Source organism: Clinocottus analis, unplaced genomic scaffold (genome assembly GCF_023055335.1).
Source record: "Clinocottus analis isolate CAN_PGR_092001 unplaced genomic scaffold, fCliAna1.0.p SCAF_27, whole genome shotgun sequence".
NCBI classification, from domain to species: domain Eukaryota; kingdom Metazoa; phylum Chordata; class Actinopteri; order Perciformes; family Cottidae; genus Clinocottus; species Clinocottus analis.
This window is the reverse complement of record NW_027176009.1, coordinates 1,797,921-1,814,057: the sequence shown is the minus strand read 5'-3', so window position 1 is coordinate 1,814,057 and position 16,137 is coordinate 1,797,921. Positions and strand designations below refer to the sequence as shown.

General features: G+C 37.6%; 1 long non-coding RNA gene across 1 annotated transcript; it reads right to left on the bottom strand.

Moving 5' to 3' along the window:
* Nucleotides 1-397: 397 nt before the first annotated feature.
* On the bottom strand, nt 398-1,719 carry LOC137795278 (uncharacterized). The gene is made up of 3 exons (XR_011078383.1): nt 1,650-1,719; nt 1,500-1,572; nt 398-765 (listed from the first exon to the last, which is right to left on the bottom strand). It is a non-coding gene; the product is annotated as an uncharacterized lncRNA (long non-coding RNA).
* Nucleotides 1,720-16,137: the final 14,418 nt, after the last annotated feature.

The following is a 16,137-nucleotide window of genomic DNA, read 5'->3' as shown; positions in this document are numbered from 1 at the left end:
ATATATATAGATATCTATATATATAGATATCTATATCTATATATCTATATCTCTATATCTATATATCTATATATATCTATATATATATATATCTATATATCTATATCTATATATATATATCTATATCTATATATATATCTATATATCTATCTATATCTATCTATATATATAGATATATCTCTCTATATATATATATCTATATCTATATCTATCTATATATATATATATCTATCTATATATCTATATCTATCTATATATATATCTATATCTATCTATATATATATCTATATCTATCTATATCTATATCTATATCTATATATATATATATATGTATCCCTTTTTACCTGAATGGAAGAAGTAAACCACATTCACCCTAGGTTCAGAAAGTTGGACTGACTGGAAATTGAACAGTGATCATTTATTGCTTCCCAAACAATTATTATTTTGCAGTGCACAGACATAGGAAAAACAAAAAAACAAAATAGAGCTCTTTTATAAAAAATAAAAATAGAATAAATTCAAATAAAAGTGTCCTTTCTTCTATATCAGGAGAGGTAGTTTAATCCTGTATTGGATATTTGTGTGTCTCTGTTCGTTCTACTACCCGGGTAGGTTTTGTGGTGAACGTTCTTATCTGTGTCAAAGTGAAGTGAGTAGATGTCTGTAGTCTTTGGAGTGGATCCCAATCTCCGTTCTCTGTCAATCGTCTGGCTCGCCACTGAACCGCAGAGGGTTCAGAATCGTACTGATCAATCCCTGATCCAGCTTAAAGAAAAAACAAGAAACACATTCCCATTAATACCATATTCATATTCATCACGACTTTCTGCTACTCCTACCCTGATTCTCCGCATATTCATACCCAAAGGCAGTATATACAGTTTAAATCATTGTAAATGATGGTGTACACACTTACAGTAGTGTTATTTTAACACAATTATTCCTTTTGAACTTGTATTTTTAGCATAAATAAACTTATTTGTCTTTTTAAGCAGTATTTATATTTTAACAGCCTTTTAAATCAATATTTATCTTTTTTTTAACTGTAAATGAATTTTACCAATTCACTCTTTTTAACCCATCATGAGTATTTAACAACCACAATAGAATAAATCACATGTACACAAAACAGTACATCAGAACAATATTCTTACAACGTAACATTATGTTCCACCTCTGTCTCCATCATGAAATATGGTGGTGGCATAATAGCTTGGCCGGCTACACTATTAGCACCTATATTTTAATACGACAGCAGGCTACCTGAGCTAGCTTAGCGGAGCTACCGGCGATTAGCGTGAGCGCGGCAGTTAGCGATCTTTCTAAAGTCATTTTTTCACATAACACAATGATACAACAGTACCACGGTGGGTTTAAACATTAGATAACAACTCCGACTGGTTTTATGAAAGTGTCTCAGTCAGCAGCATTTCCACATTAACTAACATCAACAAGCTAATACCAAGGCCTAGCCTCTTAGCATGTAGCACTGCTCTTACCGGAGTTCAACAGAGGGCTTACACGGTCAAAGCGGCTCCTCTCTCTCGCTCGTTGAACTCGCAAGACTCTCTCCTAATAAACGGAAGAGTTATCAACATACTATGCGGGGATGAATTGTAAATTTATGAGGTTTACAACACGTTTCATACCCAGGTTCGTCAGCTCACTCGCGTTGCTCTATGCTCTGTGTCTCAGCGTGAGTGAAGGCACTCATTGACAATGACAATGAATACATAGCTGGTGCGCCACCATGTGGTGGGGCATGGTAACTACATTTAAATCACATACATGGGTTTAGTGACCATGAGGGTTATATATATATATATATATATATATATATATATATATATATATATATATATATATATATATATATATATATATATATATATATATATATAGATATATAGATATCTATATATATATATATATATAGATCTATATATAGATATATATAGATATCTATATATAGATATATATCTATAGATATAGATATATATATGTATATATATGTATATATATATATACATATATATATATGTATATATATACATATATATATATATATATATATATATATATATATATATATATATATATATATATATATATATATATATATATAAACAACAAAAAATGTATACCCCTCTACTGCACCAATGTTCTTGTTTTTGTGACCACATTCTGAATGTGATGATAATGTTTCTCTGAAAGTTAATTTCAGGCTTTTATTTTGAAGATATGTGTCAGTGGTTTTATTTCATGCAAGTTCTTGTTGAGAGAAATGAATATTTTGATGTACACCAAGGCTCATTGTTGTAATAACAGAAGGTTATCTGAAAACTAGAAAATTTCGCAAGAAATTTTGAAAGTGTGGCTACTACTGCCGTAAGACGTCGTAATATATAGCTTTTGTTTCTGACGCCCGTCTCTCCTCCAAAGCACTGGAGTTGGTTTGTGTGTTAAACTGATTGGCTGATATGAAGCACCTGTGTGCTGCCGTCGTCATGGTGACCAAGTTAGCGCCAGCAGACTGATTAGAGGCAGACTGGACTGTGGACTTAAGGAAATAAACTACTGAACGTCCTGAACACACACAAACGTATATGAAATATCATATGACCTTATTAATGATCACAGTGTTGACAACTACACAATATAAAACACACGTAAACGTCTTTGTGTGTGTGTGTTTGTGTGTGTGTGTTTGTGTGTCTGTGTGTGTTTGTGTATGTGTTTGTTTGTTTGTGTGTGTGTATGTGTGTCTGTGTGTCTGTGTGTGTGAGACAAACAGACAGAGAGACAGAAGTCATCTGTGTTGTGTGTGCGTGTGTAAGTGTCTGTGTGTCTGTTAAACTGCCCTAACGAGAACACCTGTGGGTCGTTAGATCAAAGGTTGCCATGGTGATGACTTCAAAGGGACTTCCTTACGCTGAGCTTAATAGACCTAAATACTGTGGAACTCCTTTCAAACTATTTTAAAAAAATGGTACTTTAAAAGCCACTATTGCTTCGATATCGCATATTGAGCGTTAGGAAGACCTGATGAACAGATACTGTGACTGGCGAGTCTGTACGATAAAACATGTGTCTGTACGGGCGATTTACAAATCAGGTACGAGCTTCAGGGGAGACGTGGCTTTGGAGGGAGATTTAACATGGCGGCGGATGGCAGAGCGAGGTGGACTTGCTCTCACATTCAGTCCGATTTCAAGACGTCTGAGTCCGTTGGATTTCTATCGACCACAGTTTATGACAGAAGACAAGATTTCCAACGTTTCTATCCAACAATGGTGTATGAAGAGTGAACATTGTGGGAGTAATGACAAAATACGTTTTATTTTTTTAACAGTTTCTGTCGCTTCTTCTCACTCTGTTAATTGGCGCGCCACCCTCTACGAACATTTCGTGAAATTTTTTTTATGTTTTTTGCATTTTTCGGGAAAACGTACGGGCGAATCTCTTAGAAAAGTCATACCTCACGATTCCCGCGCAAACCGCACGTTTCGACGTATTTTTTACGCATGTGCTGGCAACGCTCTGGGAGGAGTAGTGGTTTGACTATAAGAAGAATAATAATAACTAGAAAGAGCATTTCCTGCTGAAAATGCGTTGGAATGCAAAAAGCTGAAGCTTATAGCTGAAATATTTGAAAGAAATAGCTGAATATAGCGGAACATAGTGGAATATAGCTTAAATTAGCTAAATATAGCTAAATATATTTGAAAATGAAAGAATAGCTGAATATATGTAAAAACAGCTGAATATATTAATATAGCTGAAAATTGCGGAATAGATGAATATATAAATAAATAGCAAATCATTACTGAAAATATAGAAAAGGCAAAATACCTGCTGAAAAATGTTACAGTTCGAAGTCATTTCATTGAACTGTTGAAAATCATTGTCGTTTAAATGTATAATTGGAAAAGTTGAAAGGAAAACTGCATCATCTAAATCAGGGGTGTCAAACATACGACCCGGCCCGCCACAGTGTCCAGTCCAACAGAAGAAAAAAAAAAGTTTTTTTGAAAAATTAAAATCTGTCATAGGTGGGGTTTGAACCACTGACCCTTTGCTCCTAAGGCGGAGTTGCTAACCACTGATCTACAGGTGCAGTTGGTGAGAGACCAGATATTACTGAGTGTCTACAAAACCATCCGTCAAACCTCAGAACGTGAACGTCAGTGACGCTGTTCATCCTGACGTCTATAACCAAAGTGACCTGCACACACGCGCGCACACACACACACGAACGTGCACGCGACCATAATAACACGTTCACGCGCGAGCACGGCCGTTCATGTGCGCGACCCGTTCGCGTGTGCGGCCGCTTACGTGCCTGCTGCCTGTAGATGCACAGACCAAAGGGCTGCTGCTGGGGACGGACCGGCTCTCCCATTCAGTCGGACCTCAACACGTCTTATCTGTTGGATTCCTATCGACCGCAGTTTACGGCAGAAGACAAGATTTCCAACGTTTTGAGCTATAAATTATGTCCAAAGAGTATACGGTTTGGAGTAGAGAGCAAGTTTAAAATATGTGTATCGCCAAGTGCCCTCGCTCTGGAGTCTGACGTCACCGCTGTGAGCTGCCCAACACACAATAATGAGAAAGGCAGAAAAGGTGCGGAAAAACTATAAAACGAAAACGCCTACAGTTAAAACACTACAGGAGATATCAAAAAGATGAGTAATACAATAACAGCTAAACGTTTTGTCAACATTTTAAAGGTGGAATGGTGTCTCTAGTTGAAGGCATGACAGAGTCTTTCCCTTTTGAAGTTGAAGAGTTGAAAGCGGATTTGAAGATGTTCTTCATTGGAAACCATTCATTTTTTTTTTATAAAAAGCTGAATAATTTTGAAAATTGAGAAAATATGAAAAATGTAAAAGCGTAGATTAATAGCTAAAGGTTTTGTCAACATGTGAAATTTTAAATATTGTCTCAAGCTCAACGTATGAAGAAACTGTAAACGTTTGAAGTTGAAGATGATTTGAAAATTTCCCCATTGGGTCCCATTATAAAAAAAATCATAAAAAGCTTAATATTTCAAAGATTTGAAAAGTCTGAAATATGAAAGGTCTTAGCCATCGTGTCCTTAGGTAACTGAATATTTTTATAATTGAACTTTTTTCTGTAGCTGAAAATATGAAAGAGTTGAAGAGGTCCAAAATACGGATGGAAGAAATAGAATAATAATAATAAGTTTAATAAAGATTTGAAGAACAATAGTTGGAATGCTTGCAGCATTCCAACTAATAATAATAACTAGAAAGAGCATTTCCTGCTGAAAATGCGTTGGAATGCAAAAAGCTGAAGCTTATAGCTGAAATATTTGAAAGAAATAGCTGAATATAGCTGAACATAGTGGAATATAGCTTAAATTAGCTAAATATAGCTAAATATATTTGAAAATGAAAGAATAGCTGAATATATGTAAAAATAGCTGAATATATTAATATAGCTGAAAATAGCGGAATAGATGAATATATAAATAAATAGCAAATCATTATTGAAAATATAGAAAAGGCAAAATACCTACTGAAACATTTTACAGTTCAAAGTCATTTAATTGAACTGTTGAAAATTCTTGTCGTTTAAATTTATAATTGGAAAAGTTGAAAGGAAAACTGCATCATCTAAATCAGGGGTGTCAAACATACGACCCGGCCCGCCACAGTGTCCAGTCCAACAGAAGAAAAAAAAAAGTTTTTTTGAAAAATTAAAATCTGTGATAGGTGGGGTTTGAACCACTGACCCTTTGCTCCTAAGGCGGAGTTGCTAACCACTGATCTACAGGTGCAGTTGGTGTGAGACCTGATATTACTGAGTGTCTACAAAACCATCCGTCAAACCTCAACGTGAACGTCAGTGACGCTGTTAATCCTGACGTTTATAACCAAAGTGACCTGCACACACGCGCGCGCACACACACACACGAACGTGCACGCGACCATAATAACACGTTCACGCGCGAGCACGGCCGTTCATGTGCGCCACCCGTTCGCGGCCGTTTACGTGCCTGCTGCCTGTAGATGCACAGACCAAAGGGCTGCTGCTGGGGACGGACCGGCTCTCCCATTCAGTCGGACCTCAACACGTCTTATCTGTTGGATTCCTATCGACCGCAGTTTACGGCAGAAGACAAGATTTCCAACGTTTTGAGCTATAAATTATGTCCAAAGAGTATACGGTTTGGAGTAGAGAGCAAGTTTAAAATATGTGTATCGCCAAGTGCCCTCGCTCTGGAGTATTACGTCACTGCTCTGAGCTGCCCAACACACAATAATGAGAAAGGCAGAAAAGGTGCGGAAAAACTATAAAACGAAAACGCCGACAGTTAAAACAATATAGGATATATCGAAAAGATGAGTAATACAATAACAGCAAAAACGTTTTGTCAACATTTTAAAGGTGGAATGGTGTCTCTAGCTGGAGGCATGACAGAGCCTTTCCCTTTTGAAGTTGAAGAGTTGAAAGCGGATTTGAAGATGTTCTTCATTGGAAACCATTCATTTTTTTTTTATAAAAAGCTGAATAATTTTAAAATTTGAGAAAATATGAAAAATGTAAAAGCGTAGATTAATAGCTAAAGGTTTTGTCAACATTTGGAATTTTAAATATTGTCTCAAGCTCAATGTATGAAGAAACTGTAAACGTTTGAAGTTGAAGATGATTTGAAGATTTCCCCATTGGGTCCCATTATAAAAAAAATCATAAAAAGCTTAATAATTCAAAGATTTGAAAAGTCAGAAATATGAAAGGTCTTAGCCATCGTGTCCTTAGGTAACTGAATATTTTTATAATTGAACTTTTTTCTGTAGCTGAAAATATGAAAGAGTTGAAGAGGTCCAAAATACGGATGGAAGAAATAGAATAATAATAACTAGAAAGAGCATTTCCTGCTGAAAATGCGTTGGAATGCAAAAAGCTGAAGCTTATAGCTGAAATATTTGAAAGAAATAGCTGAACAGAGTGGAATATAGCTTAAATTAGCTAAATATAGCTAAATACATTTGAAAATGAAAGAATAGCTGAATATATGTAAAAATAGCTGAATATATTAATATAGCTGAAAATAGCGGAATAGATGAATATATAAATAAATAGCAAATCATTATTGAAAATATAGAAAAGGCAAAATACCTGCTAAAATTTTACAGTTCAAAGTCATTTAATTGAACTGTTGAAAATTCTTGTCGTTTAAATGTATAATTGGAAAAGTTGAAAGGAAAACTGCATCATCTAAATCAGGGGTGTCAAACATACGACCCAGCCCGCCCGGGTGTCCAGTCCAAGAGAAGAAGAAAAAAAAAGCTTTTTAAAAAAAAAATGAAAGTCAGCCATAGGTGGGGTTTGAACCACTGACCCTTTGCTTCTAAGACGGAGTTGCTAACCACTGATCCACAGGCGCAGTTGGTCAGACGTCTGATATTATTGGGTTGCCGTGTATCTACAAAACCATCTGTTAAACCTCAGAAAGTGAACGTCAGTGACGCTGTTAATCCTGACGTCTGTAACTGAAGTGACTTGCACACACGCGCGCGCACACACACGCGAACGTGCACGCGACCATAATAACACTTTAGCGCTGCCGTTTGCGCGGCCGTTTCACGTTAGTGAGCGTTCACGTATGCTGCCGTTCACGTGCGTGCACGGCCGTTTACGTGCGCGACCGTTCACGCACGTGCACGTGCGCACCCGTTCGCGTGTGGGGTCGTTCAAGTGCCTTCAGCCTGCAGATGCACAGACTAAAAGGCTCCTGTTAAAGAGTTGAAAGCGGATTTGAAGATGTTCTTCATTGGAAACCATTCATTTTTAATTTGATAAAAAGCTGAATAATTTTAAAATTTGAGAAGATATGAAAAATGTAAAAGCGTAGATTAATAGCTGAGGGTTTTGTCAACATTTGAAATTTTAAATATCGTCTCAAGCTCAACATATGAAGAAACTGTAAACGTTTGAAGTTGAAGATGATTTGAAGATTTCCCCATTGGGTCCCATTATAAAAAAAATCATAAAAAGCTTAATAATTTGGAAATTTGAAAAGTAAGAAATATGAAAAGGCATAGCTATTGTGTCCTTAAGTAGCTGAATATTTGAATAATTGAACTTTTTTCTGTAGCTGAAAATATGAAGGAGTTTAAGAGGTCCAAAATACGGATGGAAGAAATAGAATAATAAAAATAATAATAATAATAATAATAATAATAATAATAATAAGTTTAATAAAGATTTGAAGAACAATAGTTGGAATGCTTGCAGCATTCCAACTAATAAAAAGTTTAATAAAGATTTGAAGAACAATAGTTGGAATGCTTGCAGCATTCCAACTAATAAGCCCGCAGGAGAACATGAAGTGTGCTTCCAGCATGGGGTCTATGACCCCATGCGGCTGAAGCCACACTTAATGAATGACAAGAAATATGCATTAGCTGTGTGTGTTATGTATTGTATACATGCCTGTGTGCACAGTTAAAAATAAAAATGAATGTGCTGAACATTTTCACATTTTTATTTTCTTAGAGAACAACTTCCACAATTAAGGTTGGACATGATGACATAAAACACCCCAAAATAACCTATATGTTAGAATAATGCAACATAGGAACATGGTATACATACAGTATATATCAAACAGATAATATTCATCATACCAAAATATCAATTCATATTTAGACAAATATTCTAAACCAAGTCATTTAACTACTGCATTTGTGTATAAAGACTATACATTTGTTTAGTGACTCATTAAAGTTAAATTCAGATAGTATTCTGATCACAGACTCTAAGATTAAAGACATTTTTTCAGAAAATAGCAAAAACACAAATACCTGCCTTAAGGCAGTTGCATTTACTGTACAGTTTCCCCACCCTAAATAGATACAGCATGGATGGGACCAAACCTGTTAAGACATACATATAGACAGTTATTGAGTGAAGAGTAAGAAGCACATGCTCTTGTTTTATTGCCATGAAGAACATAGTAATTGGCAATAAGAGCTGGGACAAAGTTGCAAACACTAGAGTAATCAAAATGATCTTAAAAGCCTTTTCCTTCATGCTGTTACCCCTGTGTTGGTCCCTCTGCCCCTCCCCAGGTGAAGGGCGTTTCAGAGCTCTAAGAACTGATAAGCAGCAAAAAGTCATCAACAGCAACACAAACAGATCCAAAGCTGCTATAAAAAAAAATATATCATTTGGATCAGGAAGAGCAAAGCCTACAATGGACAGCAAGAGCGCCGTCAGCCAACAAACACAGCAAACAGCCACCTTGTACCTCAGAGGTTTCCACCTGAGGAATATCACAGGATGGACAGTTGCAAGGTATTGCTCCAGACAGAGGTAGCTCTGCAACATGGGACGCATAAAAGCAAACATACCATTAAAGAAATGATAGACTTTTATAAAGATATAGAGTGACAGGGAGCGAAACAGGAAATACCAAATGCCAGAGAGACCGAAAAGGGATTCAACCACAATCTGGTTGAGAGGGATGAAATCAGAAGCGATCTTCTCTTGTCGTCCACTAACTATGAGCCACGCGACATATCCATTGAAGGGGAGACCAAAGAGAAGGTTTGCAGCAAGTGCAACTCCTATCAGAATGTCTTCAGGTGACATCGTGGCTGTTTGGTTGGTGGAGTTATTGTCCATCTTTATCCTGATAACAGATACAGTCATAAACACAAGCACGCTGAACTACTTGTTATAGATGTACAGAAATACATACACTCTTAATCTCACACTATAGATGTTTAAGTCATAATATGTCAATAAACAGGACATTTTACACACAAATAGTATTTTATGCAAAGCACAAAAGAAAATATAGTTGTATTATTTAATTAGCTTAAATGACATCATATAAAGCCTAATTTACTTATTTTAAGGAGTGTGCATTGTGTATGCTGCATCATGTAATTTATTATCTTATTAATAAGTATCTGAAATAAAAGGCTTTTTGTTTTTTATACAATATTTTCTTTGATGACCTTATTATTATAAAGAGTTTGAATTAGCATTCAAGTCATTGTTCTCCTACTTAAAACTGCACACATTATGAATCCTTTAACATCCCAAAAGTGTGAAAAACAATGTCTCCTACCTGGAGGTTGTGAGTCCTGAAGCCACGTCTGTGAGCTACAGTTTCAGCACCTGGGTTGATGCATCTTTTGTATGTATACATATACTTGACATTGATATGTTAATCAGATCTTCTAAATACACAGGCACATTGTTGCACCCTCAACTCTCATTTTTTGTTGATTTTGGCGGCCCCTGTGGACAGACGCAGTAATGTTTCCTAGTGCCACATTGCTTTTTTTTTATATCCATAGGGTGCTGTGTACTGTACTTTCTATATCAACAAATGAATTGAAACTTGACCAGAGGCTCAACTCGAGTGAACTTCCCTAGAAATAAATAAATAAAAGAGATGTATCACATACATAATATCAAGAAACGGCCCTCAGCTGGCTTATGTAGACTGAATGTGTGTGAAGAGAGCCACTTGGATCTCTGGGAGCTGCTCCTGCCACTTTTGCCATAAAAGACTTGAGGTGTCTAATTCACTGCGTGTCTAGTTATACACATAAAACTATCTTTCATGTCACATTTGAAATGCAATTTATTAACTTTATGTTGTGTCTTTTTAATGATGTTTTCAACTTATCCGGCAAACTTAACTGTCACACTGACTCTGAGGGGCTTTTTTTTCTTCATTTTCTTTAATCTTAGCTAACACGTTTTGCATGATAAATGTTCTGAAGGTATGTGCAGCAATCCTTTACATGTTTGCAACAGAGAAGAAGCACGGCTGTGGTCCTCTATGCAAACTTGCACGTGTTTGAGGCAGTCAACCAGAAAACTACTAAATAAATGTTTGCAGCTGCTGCAATGAACACATTACATGCAATATTATTAGTGTACGGCGTATTATTAGTATTACTAGTGTACAGTGTAACAGCCAGAGCATGACAGAGTAAACACTGCGTATGATAACAAAGCAGACATGTATTTCTCTGGCAGGAATCCACATGTCAAAAGGACTACAAATATATAGCGTATTGTATATATTGTAGTGTCACGGGTTGTCCCTATAGGGCAGGCTAGAGTGGGGCAGTGCAAAAGAGAGCAGAAAACAGGCACAATCAAACAATATATATAAAAGTGAAGGTATATTTTCTGTCCCACCAGCAAGGTAATTTCTATGAATAAAAATTTCCCAGAGGAGAAAGTTATTTATTTAAAACAAAACTCTACACTGCAAAGTCCAGGTTACAAGGTCCTCCTCTTCGTAGTTCTTTCCTTCCAAGTAGGTGTTGTTTCACCTTCTGCTTGTCCAGCTTCCTCTCTCCCAGGTGCTCTCCCCTCTGCCCTTCATCCAGCTTCCCAGCCCTGCCTCAAATAGGGGCCTTAAGCACCTGCAGCTGGTGCACGATGAGGCAGTCTGGGTGAGGTAGTTTTAAGATTGGCAGCAATTTTGTTGTGTGGGCGCTGATCTTGAGTGGGGATGGAGCACCCCTCCACTACCTGGCCCCTTGTGATGTCACATATCCCTCTCCCCGGGCCTGACGTCCTCGGCAGGGTGAATGTGGAACAGAGGGCATAATGGAGGGACAGGGCATCTGCATTCCCATGACAGACAAATTTAAAGTCAAGAGACCACCCTGCTGTTTGTTTCTTTGTTTGTTTTTTTATTCATTGCAAAGGTGAATGATCTGTCACCAGAGTGAACCTCCTTCCCATCAGGTAATTTTGAAGGTTTCCAGGGCCCATTTTAAGGTTTAGGCACTCCTTCTCCACTATGGCATAGTTCTTCTCTTTCTGCTGCAACTTCCGACTAAAATATAGAACGGGATGTTCCTCGCCTTACTTTATCTGGGCTAGCACCCCACCCAGACCCACCTCAGAGGCATCTGCCTGGACCACAAACTCCTTGTTGAAGTCAAGGGTGTTGGCCAGTCTTGGATGGCACAGAGTTTTGCCTCCTGGGGTTTGACAAGGCACCGCCCGATGGTATGCCCCAAGTAGCTGGTCTCCCCAAAAGCTTTACATTTCTTGGGGTTAGCTGTCAAGCCTACCTGTCGAAGGGAGTCCAGGACCTTCAGCACACGCTGTAAGTGGCTTCCCCAGTCTGTGCTCTGAATCTCCACATCAGGGAACCTGCCAATACCATTTTGTGAGATCCATGGTTGTTATAAATCGTGCATGGCCCAGGCTTTTGATTATCTCATCGAGGCGAGGCATGGAATATGCATCAAATTTAGACTTCATTTACTTTTCTGAAATCATTACAGAAACGTACCGTTTTTGTCAGGCTTGTGTGCCAGGACGTTGGGGCTTGACCAGGCACTCTTGGACTCCTCAATCACGTTTAACGGCAACATTTTCCTTACCTCTTTGTCAATCAGGGCCTACTGTGGCTCAGTGGTTATCATTCCAGTCTTTTAATCAGAGGATCGGTGGTTCGATCCACGGCTCCGCTCGTCTATGTTGTTGTGTCCTTGAGCAAGACACCTAACCGCTCCCTGTTGCTGTGTCTACGGTGTCCATCCATCCATCCATTTTCCGCCGCTTATCTAGGGTCGGGTCGCGGTGGCAGCACACCCAGCAGACCGACCCAGGCTTCCCTCTCACCCGCAACATTTTCCAGCTCGTTCTGGGGGGCCCCGAGACGTTCCCAGGCCAGCCGGGAGATATAATCCCTCCAGCGTGTCCTGGGTCTTCCCCGGGGCCTCTTCCCAGTTGGACGTGCCTGGAAAACCTCTAATGGGAGGCGTCCAGGAGGCATCCGGATTAGATGCCCGGAGCAAAATGTAAATCGCTTTGGATAAAAGCGTCAGATTAATGTAATCTGCTTTTCGCGGGTTTCCAGGACCCGATATGGCTTTTGGTTCACGGTTTTTCACAACTGGGTACACGTTTCATGTTCCACCAGACGGGTGCAGCCTGGGAGGGATGATGATCTTTACTGTTTTTCTGTTGTTAACTGATTTTCTAATGTCTTCTTTTTTTGTCTTTAATATTTATCTTTTGTATATGTACGAAGAGCAAAGAAAATACCGCAGTCAAAGCTAATTCTGATTCTGATAAGACAACCTGATTACCCTTCGCAAGCTCCTTTGCCTGCAGTATCTGCTTTGAGCTTTTTCTTTTCTTCTTTTCTTTTCGGTTCTACCCTCTACTGTATGTGCTCTATGTGCTGTACTGTATGATGTAAAACATTATGCAATCATACTAAATGTTAAAGCAGCGATGCTGTTGCATTTGTGATACAAAACTTAAAGGTGGCTCGTGGAGGTTTCTTGTAGGCAAACAAAAGTTGTATACCAAAGTTTTAAAGCTGTCTAGATTGGGAAGCCAAATTTGTGATTTGTGATATTGGGCAACACCAAAAAAAACCAGAAAAACAATGACTTCTACAACAGCAGACAGAGGGCAAAAGGCAAGGTTAGTTATGGAATAAAATTTCCATTGCAGCCTGTTTGTTGTTTTCATAGTGTATTTGATTGTGTCAACAAAGTAATGAGAACTTCTAAGGCTATTTGGGCACCAGTTCAAAACTTCCCTTCACTGCTGCCGGACCAGAACGCCGCTCAACTTTCTACCAGGTTTGAATCAAGACTTGTGTTGCTCTTGTTGTAAAACTTTGTTATTGCTGTGCTTCTTAAATCATTGAAGGCTTGTTATTGACAAACAATTTGTGTGCTTTATTTGCGTTGTACTAATAATCCCAAAATCAAAGACTCATCACATTAAGGTTATAACCTCTGAAGTTGTCTCTTCCTCTTTACAGACCCAAAATGAACACTACTTCAGACTCATTTCCTCCCAGATCTTTTCTTCAGGATGTAATCATGGGCTCGGCTGCAGCCAACAACGTCCTGGGTCTTCCTTTGAATGTTTATGTCATGTGGCTGATATTAGCAGCAACAAGAGAGACTTTGGCCTCGGACTTCTTTTCTCTCAATTTGGCAATGTCTGAGATCGTTTTTGCTTTACTCTGCGTATGCTTTTATGTTTATGCACAGTTTGATTACTTTGGTTTAAAAATCTTAATTTTCTCACTGGGCCTCCTCTTGACAGCCCGTCCCCTCTTCTTATGTTGCACCTGTATCGAGTACTACGTTGCGGTCGTCCACCCCATGCTATATCTTAGGTTTAAACCGCTGAGGTACAAGGTGGCCTGTTGTTGTGTTGTCTGGGTGACTACCTTGGTTTCCTGCATCTACTCAGTATACACATATGAAAATACTCTCTATCTCTATTGGTTTTCTATCCAGAATTGTATCTTCTTCTCAGTAATACTGTTCTGCTGCTGCTCAGTTCTCAGGGCTCTGAAACGCCCTGGGCCAGGAGAAAAAGACAAAGAGAAGAAGAAGAGTAACGCAATGAAAGCTAGGGCCTTTAAAATCATTTTGCTTATTCTGATTTCCCTGGTCATTAATTTCTTTTTGTTTATAGCTGCTATTCCACTGCAATGTTGCTTGACGGGCGATGAGTTTGCCATTGCCTTCACCATCAGCGCCAGCCTGGCTTTAGCAACTGGGTTTCTACAGCCCCTCCTCTACCTCCACAGGGCCGGAAAACTAGTCTGCTTCAGGGAGCTCTAACTATCACTGTCAACATGTGTATGTCTGTAAATGTTCTATTGAGGAGAACATAACGTGTTGCAATGTAAAGGATATATTTGCAAGAATACACTGCAATAATACACTGCTCTTATTTAATGTAACCTCAAAAACTGTGGGATTATTAATGTAAACAGAAGTGGTGGCATCTTTATTATTTAATTTAGGATGTTTTTCATTGGTTGTGCCTAATAAACTGTAGAATAAATATTGTATATTGCTTCAAGAGGTTTTAATGTTTTTAATGTTATTCGTGTTTGACAAATGACCTGAAAAATACGAAAAAATGTCACTCACATGTCATGTCACTTACAACTCAATAGCTATTAATGTTGTCATTGAATCTTGAGATGTTAATAATACCATAGGGATGAAATTATATATAATACATATTGTGTTCTGATATTGTGAATCTGTGCGTAAAAAGTCAGTGTCCATGCAAACAAATACTTGCATTTAAAAAACAAGGATTTCTACTTCTATTATAATGTTATTACTAAACTGGTATTGCTGAAATTCAAACGTTTCCTATGGACACAAACTGAAGTGTACACGTGATACATAATCAAACTGAGGTTTTCACTCAAAAAGAAAACACAAAATCGTACTTTTGGGTTGTGTTGACTTAGGAAATTCAAGCAGATCCCTTTGGTTGTACAACTGAGATTAGATTAGGATCCAACTACATACAGCTCCATACATTGAACAGGTGGTTCGATTTTTTTCTACTTTGGATCTTTCATAAATGGATACACCAGTGGTGTTTAAATTGTATAATATCCAATTTGTTTCTCATCCCTTGGTTACCTTGTAAGGCTTCCTTATCCATAAAAATATTGTTGAATGTTTTAATATGTTTGGTGTGGGCCTCTGGGCCCCCTCCATTTCAATAAAAAAAAAGTAAAGAGAATCATATAAATACATAAAAGGTTGTTATGTTTACTGACTATTACTGACGGGTATTAGAACACATATCTTAAATACATTTGTTTTATTAATTCTTTCTTTTTAAGTTGATTAATTAATATTTACTTCATGAAAAAGGCTAAACAGTTTTTTTTTTCAGCAATAGAATTTTAATATGAACACAAAATGAAAGCAGATCAAGTCATAACACAAAATATAGATTTGCAAGGTCAAAAAAAACACAACCAATCAATCAAACCTTATTTATATAACTGGGTCAAAACCGAACCTAACAACACAAAGGTCATAATTTCATCCAAAGCATTTGATACATAGTAAACAAAAATGTTTTTGTTTTATTTTTTGTTGAAATAGCCTTAGAGCAATAAACACGTTTTATTTGGTTCTTGTATGCATTTAAAACCTAAAACGGGTCGGTTCCGTCGATAACACAAGAGAAAGGTTCAAACTACTTACAGTGCATATACGTTGGCTCATGTGTTACCAAATGGTTACAAACAAATAAAATGATGTGGCTACTTTTACATGACATCTTATACACACAGTTGTAATGCAATCTTGATTTTGGAGT